The 19,330-nt window shown below is 39.4% G+C and overlaps 17 non-coding genes across 17 annotated transcripts; 8 read left to right on the forward strand and 9 right to left on the reverse strand.

The window, feature by feature from the left end:
- Positions 1 to 242: 242 nt before the first annotated feature.
- TRNAQ-CUG (transfer RNA glutamine (anticodon CUG)) lies at positions 243 to 314 on the reverse strand. Its single transcript has one exon. It is a non-coding gene; the product is annotated as a tRNA-Gln (tRNA).
- Positions 315 to 2,692: 2,378 nt separating this feature from the next.
- Positions 2,693 to 2,764, forward strand: TRNAQ-UUG (transfer RNA glutamine (anticodon UUG)). The gene has a single exon. It is a non-coding gene; the product is annotated as a tRNA-Gln (tRNA).
- Positions 2,765 to 3,645: 881 nt separating this feature from the next.
- TRNAQ-CUG (transfer RNA glutamine (anticodon CUG)) lies at positions 3,646 to 3,717 on the reverse strand. The gene has a single exon. It is a non-coding gene; the product is annotated as a tRNA-Gln (tRNA).
- Positions 3,718 to 3,976: 259 nt separating this feature from the next.
- Positions 3,977 to 4,048, forward strand: TRNAQ-UUG (transfer RNA glutamine (anticodon UUG)). Its single transcript has one exon. It is a non-coding gene; the product is annotated as a tRNA-Gln (tRNA).
- A 913-nt stretch (positions 4,049 to 4,961) lies between these two features.
- On the reverse strand, positions 4,962 to 5,033 carry TRNAQ-CUG (transfer RNA glutamine (anticodon CUG)). The gene has a single exon. It is a non-coding gene; the product is annotated as a tRNA-Gln (tRNA).
- Positions 5,034 to 7,413: 2,380 nt separating this feature from the next.
- TRNAQ-UUG (transfer RNA glutamine (anticodon UUG)) lies at positions 7,414 to 7,485 on the forward strand. Its single transcript has one exon. It is a non-coding gene; the product is annotated as a tRNA-Gln (tRNA).
- Positions 7,486 to 8,365: 880 nt separating this feature from the next.
- TRNAQ-CUG (transfer RNA glutamine (anticodon CUG)) lies at positions 8,366 to 8,437 on the reverse strand. The gene has a single exon. It is a non-coding gene; the product is annotated as a tRNA-Gln (tRNA).
- A 259-nt stretch (positions 8,438 to 8,696) lies between these two features.
- On the forward strand, positions 8,697 to 8,768 carry TRNAQ-UUG (transfer RNA glutamine (anticodon UUG)). Its single transcript has one exon. It is a non-coding gene; the product is annotated as a tRNA-Gln (tRNA).
- A 913-nt stretch (positions 8,769 to 9,681) lies between these two features.
- Positions 9,682 to 9,753, reverse strand: TRNAQ-CUG (transfer RNA glutamine (anticodon CUG)). The gene has a single exon. It is a non-coding gene; the product is annotated as a tRNA-Gln (tRNA).
- A 2,380-nt stretch (positions 9,754 to 12,133) lies between these two features.
- Positions 12,134 to 12,205, forward strand: TRNAQ-UUG (transfer RNA glutamine (anticodon UUG)). The gene has a single exon. It is a non-coding gene; the product is annotated as a tRNA-Gln (tRNA).
- A 907-nt stretch (positions 12,206 to 13,112) lies between these two features.
- Positions 13,113 to 13,184, reverse strand: TRNAQ-CUG (transfer RNA glutamine (anticodon CUG)). Its single transcript has one exon. It is a non-coding gene; the product is annotated as a tRNA-Gln (tRNA).
- A 259-nt stretch (positions 13,185 to 13,443) lies between these two features.
- TRNAQ-UUG (transfer RNA glutamine (anticodon UUG)) lies at positions 13,444 to 13,515 on the forward strand. Its single transcript has one exon. It is a non-coding gene; the product is annotated as a tRNA-Gln (tRNA).
- Positions 13,516 to 14,428: 913 nt separating this feature from the next.
- On the reverse strand, positions 14,429 to 14,500 carry TRNAQ-CUG (transfer RNA glutamine (anticodon CUG)). Its single transcript has one exon. It is a non-coding gene; the product is annotated as a tRNA-Gln (tRNA).
- A 2,378-nt stretch (positions 14,501 to 16,878) lies between these two features.
- On the forward strand, positions 16,879 to 16,950 carry TRNAQ-UUG (transfer RNA glutamine (anticodon UUG)). Its single transcript has one exon. It is a non-coding gene; the product is annotated as a tRNA-Gln (tRNA).
- A 907-nt stretch (positions 16,951 to 17,857) lies between these two features.
- Positions 17,858 to 17,929, reverse strand: TRNAQ-CUG (transfer RNA glutamine (anticodon CUG)). The gene has a single exon. It is a non-coding gene; the product is annotated as a tRNA-Gln (tRNA).
- A 259-nt stretch (positions 17,930 to 18,188) lies between these two features.
- TRNAQ-UUG (transfer RNA glutamine (anticodon UUG)) lies at positions 18,189 to 18,260 on the forward strand. Its single transcript has one exon. It is a non-coding gene; the product is annotated as a tRNA-Gln (tRNA).
- Positions 18,261 to 19,173: 913 nt separating this feature from the next.
- Positions 19,174 to 19,245, reverse strand: TRNAQ-CUG (transfer RNA glutamine (anticodon CUG)). Its single transcript has one exon. It is a non-coding gene; the product is annotated as a tRNA-Gln (tRNA).
- Between the last annotated feature and the right edge of the window lie 85 nt (positions 19,246 to 19,330).

Here is a 19,330-nt window from a genome sequence, read left to right on the forward strand (position 1 = left end):
AAACCCTTACAGAGATTTGAATGCAAATTATTGGATTCAACCTCCAGGGTGCTACCATTACACCATGGGTCTTTCACACCACAGAAAGTGGTGGGTTTCATTGTGGCTAAAGAGCGTCATCCATGGAAAATCTTTCTTTTTTCAAATGCACCCAGGGAATAATGCTATGAAAGTGGGTGACACAGCAGCGTCATTGCTATTAAAACAAGACACTGAGAGGAAAACAAACACAGTAATTCCCAAGGTCTCACCGAGATTTGAACTCGGATCGCTGGATTCAGAGTCCAGAGTGCTAACCATTACACCATGGAACCTACATACTTAGTGACATGATGAACGTCATTGCAGCAAAAAAAGAGCCTTTTAGAGAATGTATGCAATATTCTTTTATCTTATGCCTCCAGAGGAAGAATCCTATCCAAATGAGCTGTAAAGCAAAGAGTTTGCTATTGCGCAACAACCAACTAAACAGTTCCACATTTGCATAATATCCGTGGGCTAGGAATATGAGTTTGTTAAAATGATGCATGAGATCTCGATTCTCATTTCTGTTACAACTCTGTCAGGTTGCACCAGCAAGGGGCCCATGGTGTAATGGTTAGCAAAGAACATTACTGAAGGGCCCCTCGGCCAGCCAGAAAGCCAAAATGGAGAGAACGGGCATGAACTGGTTGTGAATGAGCTTCAAAATGCGTTCACAGGTAATTGAACTGGTGATCTCCTCAGTTTATACACCTGGAACTCCTGTCAATAGCAACAGTCGGCAGCTGGGTTGCCAGACATTTCGTCGAAAAAAATTTGTCGACAGGACAATTGGTCGAAACCATTTGGTCGAAAACCAAATGGTCGAATTGCTTTGTTTTTTATTTTCACATTTTTTTTTGGGGGGGGTTTGGGGGGGTCCCGCCAACCCCCTTTTTTTCTAAAAACCCCTTTTTTTCCCTAAACTACAACCTAAAACATATATATATAAATAAATAAAAAAATCGACCATTTGGCTTTCGACCAAATTACGTCGACCAAATGTCTTTCGACGAAATGTCTTTCAACGAAATGTCCGGACAGCGGCAGCTGGTCTGTGTCAGTAATGGCAATTTGATTTTGCCATTTTCACAACTCCCTAATAAATGAACAAAATGTTCCATTTGTAGGCACAGTTACATGCTATGGTATGTATACCATGCTTAATAACCACCATAGGAGGCTCAGAGCACCATCCGCATTCTTACGTACAAAACATGTAAGGAAATAATCAGATCTTTTGCTCTGCAGGAGTCAGGCTTCTTTAAAGCCTGACAAAGTGGCAGAGTGCCATTGTAAACTGAGGCATGATGAAACCATGCCCAAGAACCCAGGCAGGTTAAACCCTTCCACTCATGCCCCTAGGCCCCGACGGCCACGAACGGCCAGGTTCTATAGACAGGGCAGCTGGCATGGATTATGGACACTTTTAACATAGGGTGGTTTTTCAACCTTATCTCCTCTGGGAGCAAAGCGCTGGACAGGGTTTCCTGTACGTTTTTGAGGTTCGCAGGGATCTATGTGTGGATGTTTCTTGGTGTGAAAAGCATGACACCTTTTGGGGTGACACCAGGCTCTTCTGGGAGTTAATTTGCATAATCTCTACTTTCTATTTTATGTGACATGGGCTGCAGTTACATTGTTCTGTTAATAGAGGGCAACACACAGGTCATAGTTCCAAACAGGGGTGCACGGTCTGCTTGCTAGCTTACATTTACAGTTCTATTTGGGATTCACCGCCTTTTCATAAACTGAGTACTCTTCCGGAGTATTTCTAACTTATGTAGGTGTTTTGGGGGTGTTACGTGCCTTTGTATGACTGCTGCAAACCACTTGATATTAGACATTGATTGGAAACGACATAAAAAATCCTGACACATATTGTAAGCGGACATAAAATGACCTATATTAGCTAATATAAGTAAACAGACATCACTCCCCCCTCCCCACAAAAAGGGATGTATGCGTACACAAAAAATAAAAATGAAAAACAAGCAACTACTGCAGTTAAAATCTAAAAATGTAAATTCAGTTACATGATCATGACTCGGAAGGGGAAGTTAAAAAGTAAAAAAACACAAGGTAGGAGAGAGGTTAGCTTTACATGCCATGAGGGAGGAAGAGGTCTTCCAAGCACTGTTGTGTATGTTGGTCAATCCCTCTGAAACGCAAAAGGGATGTGCACATAGAAATCAAAGCAGAGTCATCGAGAGAGACTATTTAATTCTTTTTTTTTCAAATTCTCAAAAGGAAGCTGCTATCAAATTGAACTATTCATCACAGCCACTGCTAGGAAATCTATGTGCATAAAATGACAATACACCCAAAGGAAAACAAAATATAGCTATAACATGTCAGATTACTAAATTCAGAGTCCATTCTACTAACCATTAGACCATGGAACCTAAATACTTCCGCAAATGCTGAACTTCATTATGCCAAAACAGAGGCAGTCAGAAACAATATTTAATATTGCTTAATCATATGCCTCAAGAGGAAGAATTTGATCTACATGCTCTATAAAGCACAGAGATTGCTATAGCACAACGTCAATCGACAACATCGCTGTGTTTGTATGATATCAGTCAATTGGGAATATGAATTTGTAAAAATTGTAAATGTGCTCTATATTGCCATTTCTGATTCAACGCTCTCAGGTGCATCGTGCAAGGGTTCCATGGTGTAATGGTTAGCACTTTGGACTTTGAATCCAACGATCCGAGTTCAAGTCTCGGTGGGACCGTTATCTTGCTCTTACACTCCATTTTCTAATTTCTCAAATTACAATTCAACAGAGTTAATATTCAGAAGTTCAGTCGACTCTCTCTGCACGACATTACATTTAAATGCACTTTGGTGCCTGATACCAATACAGTGATGCAACTACATATCGTTAATGTACAATCCCTAAGGTCAATCAGAGTGGGCACCCAGATATCTCTCAGAAACATTTTCCACAGATGAATAATGTCCAACCTTAACTCTATGAAAAGAAAAATGTACACACTATGTGCAGTAGATTCTCTGCTCACTGGAACATGCAGAAACAACATTGATGTGAAAAGATTGGAAAAAGCCCTATTTTATTAACATTAAAAAATGTTATACAATTATTTTGGTGAATCATATTCACTTTCACAATCATTCCTATGTTTCAAGCAATTTGATGGTCTTATTAAATGTGTAAAAAATGTAATTCTTTGAGTTGACAAACTGTATGGAGAGCAAACTTTTTATAAATTACAAGAGTTATGAGTTCTAGAAAGTAGTGCATTTACTGATCAAGTGCCCTTGTTTAAATGTACTTACTTTATTTGGATCACACCTTTCTCGAAAGAAGAAATAAACTCTAAATTATCAGGAAACAATTCAACTGATTTTAGCGACCTCCTGGGCTTTCAATGCAAATCGCTGAGATCAAAAGCCAGTTTAATAGCCATTATACCTTGGAGCTTTGGAGATATGAGAGTGGGCAGTTTCTTTGTGGCAAAAGAGAGTCATCCCCAGAAACTATTAATATTCTTTGGTCAAAGAAGACTGCCATCAAAGTGGGCTGTAAAGCAAAGCTATTGCTGTTATATCTATCTGCAAATGAAAGGCAACTCTAAAAGAGAAGCAGCCCCAAGTTCCCACCGAGACTTGAACTCGGATCGCTGGATTCAGAGTCCAGAGTGCTAACCATTACACCATGGAACCCACATATTCAGTAGCATGATGCACTTCATTCTGGAAAAACAGAGCACATCAGAGAAAATATGTAATATTCCTATATCATTAGACTCCAGAGGAAGAATTTGATCCAAATGAGACATGAAGCCAGTACTTTGCGATTGCACAGCATCCAACAGCAACAGTGCTGCTTCGATATAATATCAGTAAACGGTTACTATAGGTCAGTAAAAATCTTGACTGTGCCCTATATTCTCATTGCCCTTATGAAGCTCTGCTCAACAAGGGTTCCATGGTGTAATGGTTAGCACTTTGGACTTTGAATCCAGCGATCCGAGTTCAAGTCTCTGTGGAACCTCTCTCTTGCTCTAACACACTTTGTCTCCTTGTTGTCTTAAATTATAGGCCAAAGATAGTAATATTCATAAGGTTAGTGGTGTAGGGTATTCATTTTCGCTCTCACTCTCTGGCATAACTTTTCATAAAAATCCACTTTTGTGCCTAGCACCTTATCCTTTATGCATTTTTTTTAAATGTATGAACAGTGAGGTCATTCTGAGTCGATGGGCAGATCTGCATCGGAAACATACATAAAAGATTTGAAATTTTCAAACTTAACTCAATGTTAAGAAACATGCTCAATCTGTGACCCAATGGATTCTCTTTTTACTTGAAGATGCAGCAACAACATTAATAATACCATTTTGGGAAAAGCAGCTCTATTGTATCGCCATTCTCTTTCAAAATTGTTAAAGGGTTAATCCTATGAAAAGCGACCACATTCAGAATCAATGATATTAATCAAGCGTCTTAACAGTCTTTACATGTTTGTAAAATGAAGGTATCAGTTTGAGATGAAAAATAGAACGAAGAACACACTTTTCTTAATTCACAAAAGGCCTGAGGTGTATAAATAATGTTTGTACCGACCAAGGGCCCATTCGTGAATGTACTTACTTTAGTTGGATCATACCTTTCTTCAAAGAAGACATCCACAATAAACGATAAGGGAAAGGTTCGACTGATGGTAAACTCTTACAGAGATTTGAATGCAAATTATTGGATTCAACCTCCAGGGTGCTACCATTACACCATGGGTCTTTCACACCACAGAAAGTGGTGGGTTTCATTGTGGCTAAAGAGCGTCATCCATGGAAAATCTTTCTTTTTTCAAATGCACCCAGGGAATAATGCTATGAAAGTGGGCGACACAGCAGCGTCATTGCTATTAAAACAAGACACTGAGAGGAAAACAAACACAGTAATTCCCAAGGTCTCACCGAGATTTGAACTCGGATCGCTGGATTCAGAGTCCAGAGTGCTAACCATTACACCATGGAACCTACATACTTAGTGACATGATGAACGTCATTGCAGCAAAAAAAGAGCCTTTTAGAGAATGTATGCAATATTCTTTTATCTTATGCCTCCAGAGGAAGAATCCTATCCAAATGAGCTGTAAAGCAAAGAGTTTGCTATTGCGCAACAACCAACTAAACAGTTCCACATTTGCATAATATCCGTGGGCTAGGAATATGAGTTTGTTAAAATGATGCATGAGATCTCGATTCTCATTTCTGTTACAACTCTGTCAGGTTGCACCAGCAAGGGGCCCATGGTGTAATGGTTAGCAAAGAACATTACTGAAGGGCCCCTCGGCCAGCCAGAAAGCCAAAATGGAGAGAACGGGCATGAACTGGTTGTGAATGAGCTTCAAAATGCGTTCACAGGTAATTGAACTGGTGATCTCCTCAGTTTATACACCTGGAACTCCTGTCAATAGCAACAGTCGGCAGCTGGGTTGCCAGACATTTCGTCGAAAAAAATTTGTCGACAGGACAATTGGTCGAAACCATTTGGTCGAAAACCAAATGGTCGAATTGCTTTGTTTTTTATTTTCACATTTTTTTTTGGGGGGGGGGTTTGGGGGGGTCCCGCCAACCCCCTTTTTTTCTAAAAACCCCTTTTTTTCCCTAAACTACAACCTAAAAAATATATATATAAATAAATAAAAAAATCGACCATTTGGCTTTCGACCAAATTACATCGACCAAATGTCTTTCGACGAAATGTCTTTCAACGAAATGTCCGGACAGCGGCAGCTGGTCTGTGTCAGTAATGGCAATTTGATTTTGCCATTTTCACAACTCCCTAATAAATGAACAAAATGTTCCATTTGTAGGCACAGTTACATGCTATGGTATGTATACCATGCTTAATAACCACCATAGGAGGCTCAGAGCACCATCCGCATTCTTACGTACAAAACATGTAAGGAAATAATCAGATCTTTTGCTCTGCAGGAGTCAGGCTTCTTTAAAGCCTGACAAAGTGGCAGAGTGCCATTGTAAACTGAGGCATGATGAAACCATGCCCAAGAACCCAGGCAGGTTAAACCCTTCCACTCATGCCCCTAGGCCCCGACGGCCACGAACGGCCAGGTTCTATAGACAGGGCAGCTGGCATGGATTATGGACACTTTTAACATAGGGTGGTTTTTCAACCTTATCTCCTCTGGGAGCAAAGCGCTGGACAGGGTTTCCTGTACGTTTTTGAGGTTCGCAGGGATCTATGTGTGGATGTTTCTTGGTGTGAAAAGCATGACACCTTTTGGGGTGACACCAGGCTCTTCTGGGAGTTAATTTGCATAATCTCTACTTTCTATTTTATGTGACATGGGCTGCAGTTACATTGTTCTGTTAATAGAGGGCAACACACAGGTCATAGTTCCAAACAGGGGTGCACGGTCTGCTTGCTAGCTTACATTTACAGTTCTATTTGGGATTCACCGCCTTTTCATAAACTGAGTACTCTTCTGGAGTATTTCTAACTTATGTAGGTGTTTTGGGGGTGTTACGTGCCTTTGTATGACTGCTGCAAACCACTTGATATTAGACATTGATTGGAAACGACATAAAAAATCCTGACACATATTGTAAGCGGACATAAAATGACCTATATTAGCTAATATAAGTAAACAGACATCACTCCCCCCTCCCCACAAAAAGGGATGTATGCGTACACAAAAAATAAAAATGAAAAACAAGCAACTACTGCAGTTAAAATCTAAAAATGTAAATTCAGTTACATGATCATGACTCGGAAGGGGAAGTTAAAAAGTAAAAAAACACAAGGTAGGAGAGAGGTTAGCTTTACATGCCATGAGGGAGGAAGAGGTCTTCCAAGCACTGTTGTGTATGTTGGTCAATCCCTCTGAAACGCAAAAGGGATGTGCACATAGAAATCAAAGCAGAGTCATCCAGAGAGACTATTTAATTCTTTTTTTTTCAAATTCTCAAAAGGAAGCTGCTATCAAATTGAACTATTCATCAGAGCCACTGCTAGGAAATCTATGTGCATAAAATGACAATACACCCAAAGGAAAACAAAATATAGCTATAACATGTCAGATTACTAAATTCAGAGTCCAGCCTACTAACCATTAGACCATGGAACCTAAATACTTCCGCAAATGCTGAACTTCATTATGCCAAAACAGAGGCAGTCAGAAACAATATTTAATATTGCTTAATCATATGCCTCAAGAGGAAGAATTTGATCTACATGCTCTATAAAGCACAGAGATTGCTATAGCACAACGTCAATCGACAACATCGCTGTGTTTGTATGATATCAGTCAATTGGGAATATGAATCTGTAAAAATTGTAAATGTGCTCTATATTGCCATTTCTGATTCAACGCTCTCAGGTGCATTTTGCAAGGGTTCCATGGTGTAATGGTTAGCACTTTGGACTTTGAATCCAACGATCCGAGTTCAAGTCTCGGTGGGACCGTTATCTTGCTCTTACACTCCATTTTCTAATTTCTCAAATTACAATTCAACAGAGTTATATTCAGAAGTTCAGTCGACTCTCTCTGCACGACATTACATTTAAATGCACTTTGGTGCCTGATACCAATACAGTGATGCAACTACATATCGTTAATGTACAATCCCTAAGGTCAATCAGAGTGGGCACCCAGATATCTCTCAGAAACATTTTCCACAGATGAATAATGTCCAACCTTAACTCTATGAAAAGAAAAATGTACACACTATGTGCAGTAGATTCTCTGCTCACTGGAACATGCAGAAACAACATTGATGTGAAAAGATTGGAAAAAGCCCTATTTTATTAACATTAAAAAATGTTATACAATTATTTTGGTGAATCATATTCACTTTCACAATCATTCCTATGTTTCAAGCAATTTGATGGTCTTATTAAATGTGTAAAAAATGTAATTCTTTGAGTTGACAAACTGTATGGAGAGCAAACTTTTTATAACTTACAAGAGTTATGAGTTCTAGAAAGTAGTGCATTTACTGATCAAGTGCCCTTGTTTAAATGTACTTACTTTATTTGGATCACACCTTTCTCGAAAGAAGAAATAAACTCTAAATTATCAGGAAACAATTCAACTGATTTTAGGGGCCTCCTGGGCTTTCAATGCAAATCGCTGAGATCAAAAGCCAGTTTAATAGCCATTATACCTTGGAGCTTTGGAGATATGAGAGTGGGCAGTTTCTTTGTGGCAAAAGAGAGTCATCCCCAGAAACTATTAATATTCTTTGGTCAAAGAAGACTGCCATCAAAGTGGGCTGTAAAGCAAAGCTATTGCTGTTATATCTATCTGCAAATGAAAGGCAACTCTAAAAGAGAAGCAGCCCCAAGGTCCCACCGAGACTTGAACTCGGATCGCTGGATTCAGAGTCCAGAGTGCTAACCGTTACACCATGGAACCCACATATTCAGTCGCATGATGCACTTCATTCTGGAAAAACAGAGCACATCAGAGAAAATATGTAATATTCCTATATCATTAGACTCCAGAGGAAGAATTTGATCCAAATGAGACATGAAGCCAATACTTTGCGATTGCACAGCATCCAACAGCAACAGTGCTGCTTCGATATAATATCAGTAAACGGTTACTATAGGTCAGTAAAAATATTGACTGTGCCCTATATTCTCATTGCCCTTATGAAGCTCTGCTCAACAAGGGTTCCATGGTGTAATGGTTAGCACTTTGGACTTTGAATCCAACGATCCGAGTTCAAGTCTCGGTGGAACCTCTCTCTTGCTCTAACACACTTTGTCTCCTTGTTGTCTTAAATTATAGGCCAAAGATAGTAATATTCATAAGGTTAGTGGTGTAGGGTATTCATTTTCGCTCTCACTCTCTGGCATAACTTTTCATAAAAATCCACTTTTGTGCCTAGCACCTTAACCTTTATGCATTTTTTTTAAATGTATGAACAGTGAGGTCATTCTGAGTCGATGGGCAGATCTGCATCGGAAACATACATAAAAGATTTGAAATTTTCAAACTTAACTCAATGTTAAGAAACATGCTCAATCTGTGACCCAATGGATTCTCTTTTTACTTGAAGATGCAGCAACAACATTAATAATACCATTTTGGGAAAAGCAACTCTATTGTATCGCCATTCTCTTTCAAAATTGTTAAAGGGTTAATCCTATGAAAAGCGACCACATTCAGAATCAATGATATTAATCAAGCGTCTTAACAGTATTTACATGTTTGTAAAATGAAGGTATCAGTTTGAGATGAAAAATAGAACGAAGAACACACTTTTCTTAATTCACAAAAGGCCTGAGGTGTATAAATACTGTTTGTACCGACCAAGGGCCCATTCGTGAATGTACTTACTTTAGTTGGATCATACCTTTCTTCAAAGAAGACATCCACAATAAACGATAAGGGAAAGGTTCGACTGATGGTAAACTCTTACAGAGATTTGAATGCAAATTATTGGATTCAACCTCCAGGGTGCTACCATTACACCATGGGTCTTTCACACCACAGAAAGTGGTGGGTTTCATTGTGGCTAAAGAGCGTCATCCATGGAAAATCTTTCTTTTTTCAAATGCACCCAGGGAATAATGCTATGAAAGTGGGCGACACAGCAGCGTCATTGCTATTAAAACAAGACACTGAGAGGAAAACAAACACAGTAATTCCCAAGGTCTCACCGAGATTTGAACTCGGATCGCTGGATTCAGAGTCCAGAGTGCTAACCATTACACCATGGAACCTACATACTTAGTGACATGATGAACGTCATTGCAGCAAAAAAAGAGCCTTTTAGAGAATGTATGCAATATTCTTTTATCTTATGCCTCCAGAGGAAGAATCCTATCCAAATGAGCTGTAAAGCAAAGAGTTTGCTATTGCGCAACAACCAACTAAACAGTTCCACATTTGCATAATATCCGTGGGCTAGGAATATGACTTTGTTAAAATGATGCATGAGATCTCGATTCTCATTTCTGTTACAACTCTGTCAGGTTGCACCAGCAAGGGGCCCATGGTGTAATGGTTAGCAAAGAACTTACTGAAGGGCCCCTCGGCCAGCCAGAAAGCCAAAATGGAGAGAACGGGCATGAACTGGTTGTGAATGAGCTTCAAAATGCGTTCACAGGTAATTGAACTGGTGATCTCCTCAGTTTATACACCTGGAACTCCTGTCAATAGCAACAGTCGGCAGCTGGGTTGCCAGACATTTCGTCGAAAAAAATTTGTCGACAGGACAATTGGTCGAAACCATTTGGTCGAAAACCAAATGGTCGAATTGCTTTGTTTTTTATTTTCACATTTTTTTTTGGGGGGGGGGGGTTTGGGGGGGTCCCCCCAACCCCCTTTTTTTCTAAAAACCCCTTTTTTTCCCTAAACTACAACCTAAAAAATATATATATAAATAAATAAAAAAATCGACCATTTGGCTTTCGACCAAATTACGTCGACCAAATGTCTTTCGACGAAATGTCTTTCAACGAAATGTCCGGACAGCGGCAGCTGGTCTGTGTCAGTAATGGCAATTTGATTTTGCCATTTTCACAACTCCCTAATAAATGAACAAAATGTTCCATTTGTAGGCACAGTTACATGCTATGGTATGTATACCATGCTTAATAACCACCATAGGAGGCTCAGAGCACCATCCGCATTCTTACGTACAAAACATGTAAGGAAATAATCAGATCTTTTGCTCTGCAGGAGTCAGGCTTCTTTAAAGCCTGACAAAGTGGCAGAGTGCCATTGTAAACTGAGGCATGATGAAACCATGCCCAAGAACCCAGGCAGGTTAAACCCTTCCACTCATGCCCCTAGGCCCCGACGGCCACGAACGGCCAGGTTCTATAGACAGGGCAGCTGGCATGGATTATGGACACTTTTAACATAGGGTGGTTTTTCAACCTTATCTCCTCTGGGAGCAAAGCGCTGGACAGGGTTTCCTGTACGTTTTTGAGGTTCGCAGGGATCTATGTGTGGATGTTTCTTGGTGTGAAAAGCATGACACCTTTTGGGGTGACACCAGGCTCTTCTGGGAGTTAATTTGCATAATCTCTACTTTCTATTTTATGTGACATGGGCTGCAGTTACATTGTTCTGTTAATAGAGGGCAACACACAGGTCATAGTTCCAAACAGGGGTGCACGGTCTGCTTGCTAGCTTACATTTACAGTTCTATTTGGGATTCACCGCCTTTTCATAAACTGAGTACTCTTCCGGAGTATTTCTAACTTATGTAGGTGTTTTGGGGGTGTTACGTGCCTTTGTATGACTGCTGCAAACCACTTGATATTAGACATTGATTGGAAACGACATAAAAAATCCTGACACATATTGTAAGCGGACATAAAATGACCTATATTAGCTAATATAAGTAAACAGACATCACTCCCCCTCCCCACAAAAAGGGATGTATGCGTACACAAAAAATAAAAATGAAAAACAAGAAACTACTGCAGTTAAAATCTAAAAATGTAAATTCAGTTACATGATCATGACTCGGAAGGGGAAGTTAAAAAGTAAAAAAACACAAGGTAGGAGAGAGGTTAGCTTTACATGCCATGAGGGAGGAAGAGGTCTTCCAAGCACTGTTGTGTATGTTGGTCAATCCCTCTGAAACGCAAAAGGGATGTGCACATAGAAATCAAAGCAGAGTCATCCAGAGAGACTATTTAATTCTTTTTTTTTCAAATTCTCAAAAGGAAGCTGCTATCAAATTGAACTATTCATCACAGCCACTGCTAGGAAATCTATGTGCATAAAATGACAATACACCCAAAGGAAAACAAAATATAGCTATAACATGTCAGATTACTAAATTCAGAGTCCAGCCTACTAACCATTAGACCATGGAACCTAAATACTTCCGCAAATGCTGAACTTCATTATGCCAAAACAGAGGCAGTCAGAAACAATATTTAATATTGCTTAATCATATGCCTCAAGAGGAAGAATTTGATCTACATGCTCTATAAAGCACAGAGATTGCTATAGCACAACGTCAATCGACAACATCGCTGTGTTTGTATGATATCAGTCAATTGGGACTATGAATCTGTAAAAATTGTAAATGTGCTCTATATTGCCATTTCTGATTCAACGCTCTCAGGTGCATCTTGCAGGGGTTCCATGGTGTAATGGTTAGCACTTTGGACTTTGAATCCAAAGATCCGAGTTCAAGTCTCGGTGGAACCGTTATCTTGCTCTTACACTCCATTTTCTAATTTCTCAAATTACAATTCAACAGAGTTAATATTCAGAAGTTCAGTCGACTCAGGTAGCCGTTTTCACACTCTCTCTCTCTCTGCACGACATTACATTTAAATGCACTTTGGTGCCTGATACCAATACAGTGATGCAACTACATATCGTTAATGTACAATCCCTAAGGTCAATCAGAGTGGGCACCCAGATATCTCTCAGAAACATTTTCCACAGATGAATAATGTCCAACCTTAACTCTATGAAAAGAAAAATGTACACACTATGTGCAGTAGATTCTCTGCTCACTGGAACATGCAGAAACAACATTGATGTGAAAAGATTGGAAAAAGCCCTATTTTATTAACATTAAAAAATGTTATACAATTATTTTGGTGAATCATATTCACTTTCACAATCATTCCTATGTTTCAAGCAATTTGATGGTCTTATTAAATGTGTAAAAAATGTAATTCTTTGAGTTGACAAACTGTATGGAGAGCAAACTTTTTATAACTTACAAGAGTTATGAGTTCTAGAAAGTAGTGCATTTACTGATCAAGTGCCCTTGTTTAAATGTACTTACTTTATTTGGATCACACCTTTCTCGAAAGAAGAAATAAACTCTAAATTATCAGGAAACAATTCAACTGATTTTAGGGGCCTCCTGGGCTTTCAATGCAAATCGCTGAGATCAAAAGCCAGTTTAATAGCCATTATACCTTGGAGCTTTGGAGATATGAGAGTGGGCAGTTTCTTTGTGGCAAAAGAGAGTCATCCCCAGAAACTATTAATATTCTTTGGTCAAAGAAGACTGCCATCAAAGTGGGCTGTAAAGCAAGGCTATTGCTGTTATAGCTATCTGCAAATGAAAGGCAACTCTAAAAGAGAAGCAGCCCCAAGGTCCCACCGAGACTTGAACTCGGATCGCTGGATTCAGAGTCCAGAGTGCTAACCATTACACCATGGAACCCACATATTCAGTAGCATGATGCACTTCATTCTGGAAAAACAGAGCACATCAGAGAAAATATGTAATATTCCTATATCATTAGACTCCAGAGGAAGAATTTGATCCAAATGAGACATGAAGCCAGTACTTTGCGATTGCACAGCATCCAACAGCAACAGTGCTGCTTCGATATAATATCAGTAAACGGTTACTATAGGTCAGTAAAAATCTTGACTGTGCCCTATATTCTCATTGCCCTTATGAAGCTCTGCTCAACAAGGGTTCCATGGTGTAATGGTTAGCACTTTGGACTTTGAATCCAGCGATCCGAGTTCAAGTCTCGGTGGAACCTCTCTCTTGCTCTAACACACTTTGTCTCCTTGTTGTCTTAAATTATAGGCCAAAGATAGTAATATTCATAAGGTTAGTGGTGTAGGGTATTCATTTTCGCTCTCACTCTCTGGTATAACTTTTCATAAAAATCCACTTTTGTGCCTAGCACCTTAACCTTTATGCATTTTTTTTAAATGTATGAACAGTGAGGTCATTCTGAGTCGATGGGCAGATCTGCATCGGAAACATACATAAAAGATTTGAAATTTTCAAACTTAACTCAATGTTAAGAAACATGCTCAATCTGTGACCCAATGGATTCTCTTTTTACTTGAAGATGCAGCAACAACATTAATAATACCATTTTGGGAAAAGCAGCTCTATTGTATCGCCATTCTCTTTCAAAATTGTTAAAGGGTTAATCCTATGAAAAGCGACCACATTCAGATTCAATGATATTAATCAAGCGTCTTAACAGTCTTTACATGTTTGTAAAATGAAGGTATCAGTTTGAGATGAAAAATAGAACGAAGAACACACTTTTCTTAATTCACAAAAGGCCTGAGGTGTATAAATACTGTTTGTACCGACCAAGGGCCCATTCGTGAATGTACTTACTTTAGTTGGATCATACCTTTCTTCAAAGAAGACATCCACAATAAACGATAAGGGAAAGGTTCGACTGATGGTAAACCCTTACAGAGATTTGAATGCAAATTATTGGATTCAACCTCCAGGGTGCTACCATTACACCATGGGTCTTTCACACCACAGAAAGTGGTGGGTTTCATTGTGGCTAAAGAGCGTCATCCATGGAAAATCTTTCTTTTTTCAAATGCACCCAGGGAATAATGCTATGAAAGTGGGCGACACAGCAGCGTCATTGCTATTAAAACAAGACACTGAGAGGAAAACAAACACAGTAATTCCCAAGGTCTCACCGAGATTTGAACTCGGATCGCTGGATTCAGAGTCCAGAGTGCTAACCATTACACCATGGAACCTACATACTTAGTGACATGATGAACGTCATTGCAGCAAAAAAAGAGCCTTTTAGAGAATGTATGCAATATTCTTTTATCTTATGCCTCCAGAGGAAGAATCCTATCCAAATGAGCTGTAAAGCAAAGAGTTTGCTATTGCGCAACAACCAACTAAACAGTTCCACATTTGCATAATATCCGTGGGCTAGGAATATGAGTTTGTTAAAATGATGCATGAGATCTCGATTCTCATTTCTGTTACAACTCTGTCAGGTTGCACCAGCAAGGGGCCCATGGTGTAATGGTTAGCAAAGAACTTACTGAAGGGCCCCTCGGCCAGCCAGAAAGCCAAAATGGAGAGAACGGGCATGAACTGGTTGTGAATGAGCTTCAAAATGCGTTCACAGGTAATTGAACTGGTGATCTCCTCAGTTTATACACCTGGAACTCCTGTCAATAGCAACAGTCGGCAGCTGGGTTGCCAGACATTTCGTCGAAAAAAATTTGTCGACAGGACAATTGGTCGAAACCATTTGGTCGAAAACCAAATGGTCGAATTGCTTTGTTTTTTATTTTCACATTTTTTTTTGGGGGGGGGGTTTGGGGGGGTCCCCCCAACCCCCTTTTTTTCTAAAAACCCCTTTTTTTCCCTAAACTACAACCTAAAAAATATATATATAAATAAATAAAAAAATCGACCATTTGGCTTTCGACCAAATTACGTCGACCAAATGTCTTTCGACGAAATGTCTTTCAACGAAATGTCCGGACAGCGGCAGCTGGTCTGTGTCAGTAATGGCAATTTGATTTTGCCATTTTCACAACTCCCTAATAAATGAACAAAATGTTCCATTTGTAGGCACAGTTACATGCTATGGTATGTATACCATGCTTAATAACCACCATAGGAGGCTCAGAGCACCATCCGCATTCTTACGTACAAAACATGTAAGGAAATAATCAGATCTTTTGCTCTGCAGGAGTCAGGCTTCTTTAAAGCCTGACAAAGTGGCAGAGTGCCATTGTAAACTGAGGCATGATGAAACCATGCCCAAGAACCCAGGCAGGTTAAACCCTTCCACTCATGCCCCTAGGCCCCGACGGCCACGAACGGCCAGGTTCTATAGACAGGGCAGCTGGCATGGATTATGGACACTTTTAACATAGGGTGGTTTTTCAACCTTATCTCCTCTGGGAGCAAAGCGCTGGACAGGGTTTCCTGTACGTTTTTGAGGTTCGCAGGGATCTATGTGTGGATGTTTCTTGGTGTGAAAAGCATGACACCTTTTGGGGTGACACCAGGCTCTTCTGGGAGTTAATTTGCATAATCTCTACTTTCTATTTTATGTGACATGGGCTGCAGTTACATTGTTCTGTTAATAGAGGGCAACACACAGGTCATAGTTCCAAACAGGGGTGCACGGTCTGCTTGCTAGCTTACATTTACAGTTCTATTTGGGATTCACCGCCTTTTCATAAACTGAGTACTCTTCCGGAGTATTTCTAACTTATGTAGGTGTTTTGGGGGTGTTACGTGCCTTTGTATGACTGCTGCAAACCACTTGATATTAGACATTGATTGGAAACGACATAAAAAATCCTGACACATATTGTAAGCGGACATAAAATGACCTATATTAGCTAATATAAGTAAACAGACATCACTCCCCCTCCCCACAAAAAGGGATGTATGCGTACACAAAAAATAAAAATGAAAAACAAGAAACTACTGCAGTTAAAATCTAAAAATGTAAATTCAGTTACATGATCATGACTCGGAAGGGGAAGTTAAAAAGTAAAAAAACACAAGGTAGGAGAGAGGTTAGCTTTACATGCCATGAGGGAGGAAGAGGTCTTCCAAGCACTGTTGTGTATGTTGGTCAATCCCTCTGAAACGCAAAAGGGATGTGCACATAGAAATCAAAGCAGAGTCATCCAGAGAGACTATTTAATTCTTTTTTTTTCAAATTCTCAAAAGGAAGCTGCTATCAAATTGAACTATTCATCACAGCCACTGCTAGGAAATCTATGTGCATAAAATGACAATACACCCAAAGGAAAACAAAATATAGCTATAACATGTCAGATTACTAAATTCAGAGTCCAGCCTACTAACCATTAGACCATGGAACCTAAATACTTCCGCAAATGCTGAACTTCATTATGCCAAAACAGAGGCAGTCAGAAACAATATTTAATATTGCTTAATCATATGCCTCAAGAGGAAGAATTTGATCTACATGCTCTATAAAGCACAGAGATTGCTATAGCACAACGTCAATCGACAACATCGCTGTGTTTGTATGATATCAGTCAATTGGGACTATGAATCTGTACAAATTGTAAATGTGCTCTATATTGCCATTTCTGATTCAACGCTCTCAGGTGCATCTTGCAGGGGTTCCATGGTGTAATGGTTAGCACTTTGGACTTTGAATCCAACGATCCGAGTTCAAGTCTCGGTGGAACCGTTATCTTGCTCTTACACTCCATTTTCTAATTTCTCAAATTACAATTCAACAGAGTTAATATTCAGAAGTTCAGTCGACTCAGGTAGCCGTTTTCACACTCTCTCTCTCTCTGCACGACATTACATTTAAATGCACTTTGGTGCCTGATACCAATACAGTGATGCAACTACATATCGTTAATGTACAATCCCTAAGGTCAATCAGAGTGGGCACCCAGATATCTCTCAGAAACATTTTCCACAGATGAATAATGTCCAACCTTAACTCTATGAAAAGAAAAATGTACACACTATGTGCAGTAGATTCTCTGCTCACTGGAACATGCAGAAACAACATTGATGTGAAAAGATTGGAAAAAGCCCTATTTTATTAACATTAAAAAATGTTATACAATTATTTTGGTGAATCATATTCACTTTCACAATCATTCCTATGTTTCAAGCAATTTGATGGTCTTATTAAATGTGTAAAAAATGTAATTCTTTGAGTTGACAAACTGTATGGAGAGCAAACTTTTTATAACTTACAAGAGTTATGAGTTCTAGAAAGTAGTGCATTTACTGATCAAGTGCCCTTGTTTAAATGTACTTACTTTATTTGGATCACACCTTTCTCGAAAGAAGAAATAAACTCTAAATTATCAGGAAACAATTCAACTGATTTTAGGGGCCTCCTGGGCTTTCAATGCAAATCGCTGAGATCAAAAGCCAGTTTAATAGCCATTATACCTTGGAGCTTTGGAGATATGAGAGTGGGCAGTTTCTTTGTGGCAAAAGAGAGTCATCCCCAGAAACTATTAATATTCTTTGGTCAAAGAAGACTGCCATCAAAGTGGGCTGTAAAGCAAGGCTATTGCTGTTATAGCTATCTGCAAATGAAAGGCAACTCTAAAAGAGAAGCAGCCCCAAGGTCCCACCGAGACTTGAACTCGGATCGCTGGATTCAGAGTCCAGAGTGCTAACCATTACACCATGGAACCCACATATTCAGTAGCATGATGCACTTCATTCTGGAAAAACAGAGCACATCAGAGAAAATATGTAATATTCCTATATCATTAGACTCCAGAGGAAGAATTTGATCCAAATGAGACATGAAGCCAGTACTTTGCGATTGCACAGCATCCAACAGCAACAGTGCTGCTTCGATATAATATCAGTAAACGGTTACTATAGGTCAGTAAAAATCTTGACTGTGCCCTATATTCTCATTGCCCTTATGAAGCTCTGCTCAACAAGGGTTCCATGGTGTAATGGTTAGCACTTTGGACTTTGAATCCAGCGATCCGAGTTCAAGTCTCGGTGGAACCTCTCTCTTGCTCTAACACACTTTGTCTCCTTGTTGTCTTAAATTATAGGCCAAAGATAGTAATATTCATAAGGTTAGTGGTGTAGGGTATTCATTTTCGCTCTCACTCTCTGGTATAACTTTTCATAAAAATCCACTTTTGTGCCTAGCACCTTAACCTTTATGCATTTTTTTTAAATGTATGAACAGTGAGGTCATTCTGAGTCGATGGGCAGATCTGCATCGGAAACATACATAAAAGATTTGAAATTTTCAAACTTAACTCAATGTTAAGAAACATGCTCAATCTGTGACCCAATGGATTCTCTTTTTACTTGAAGATGCAGCAACAACATTAATAATACCATTTTGGGAAAAGCAGCTCTATTGTATCGCCATTCTCTTTCAAAATTGTTAAAGGGTTAATCCTATGAAAAGCGACCACATTCAGAATCAATGATATTAATCAAGCGTCTTAACAGTCTTTACATGTTTGTAAAATGAAGGTATCAGTTTGAGATGAAAAATAGAACGAAGAACACACTTTTCTTAATTCACAAAAGGCCTGAGGTGTATAAATACTGTTTGTACCGACCAAGGGCCCATTCGTGAATGTACTTACTTTAGTTGGATCATACCTTTCTTCAAAGAAGACATCCACAATAAACGATAAGGGAAAGGTTCGACTGATGGTAAACCCTTACAGAGATTTGAATGCAAATTATTGGATTCAACCTCCAGGGTGCTACCATTACACCATGGGTCTTTCACACCACAGAAAGTGGTGGGTTTCATTGTGGCTAAAGAGCGTCATCCATGGAAAATCTTTCTTTTTTCAAATGCACCCAGGGAATAATGCTATGAAAGTGGGCGACACAGCAGCGTCATTGCTATTAAAACAAGACACTGAGAGGAAAACAAACACAGTAATTCCCAAGGTCTCACCGAGATTTGAACTCGGATCGCTGGATTCAGAGTCCAGAGTGCTAACCATTACACCATGGAACCTACATACTTAGTGACATGATGAACGTCATTGCAGCAAAAAAAGAGCCTTTTAGAGAATGTATGCAATATTCTTTTATCTTATGCC

The sequence above is a fragment of the Ambystoma mexicanum genome, chromosome 5p (assembly GCF_040938575.1).
Source record: "Ambystoma mexicanum isolate Mex_15411 chromosome 5p, UKY_AmexF1_1, whole genome shotgun sequence".
NCBI lineage: Eukaryota > Metazoa > Chordata > Amphibia > Caudata > Ambystomatidae > Ambystoma > Ambystoma mexicanum.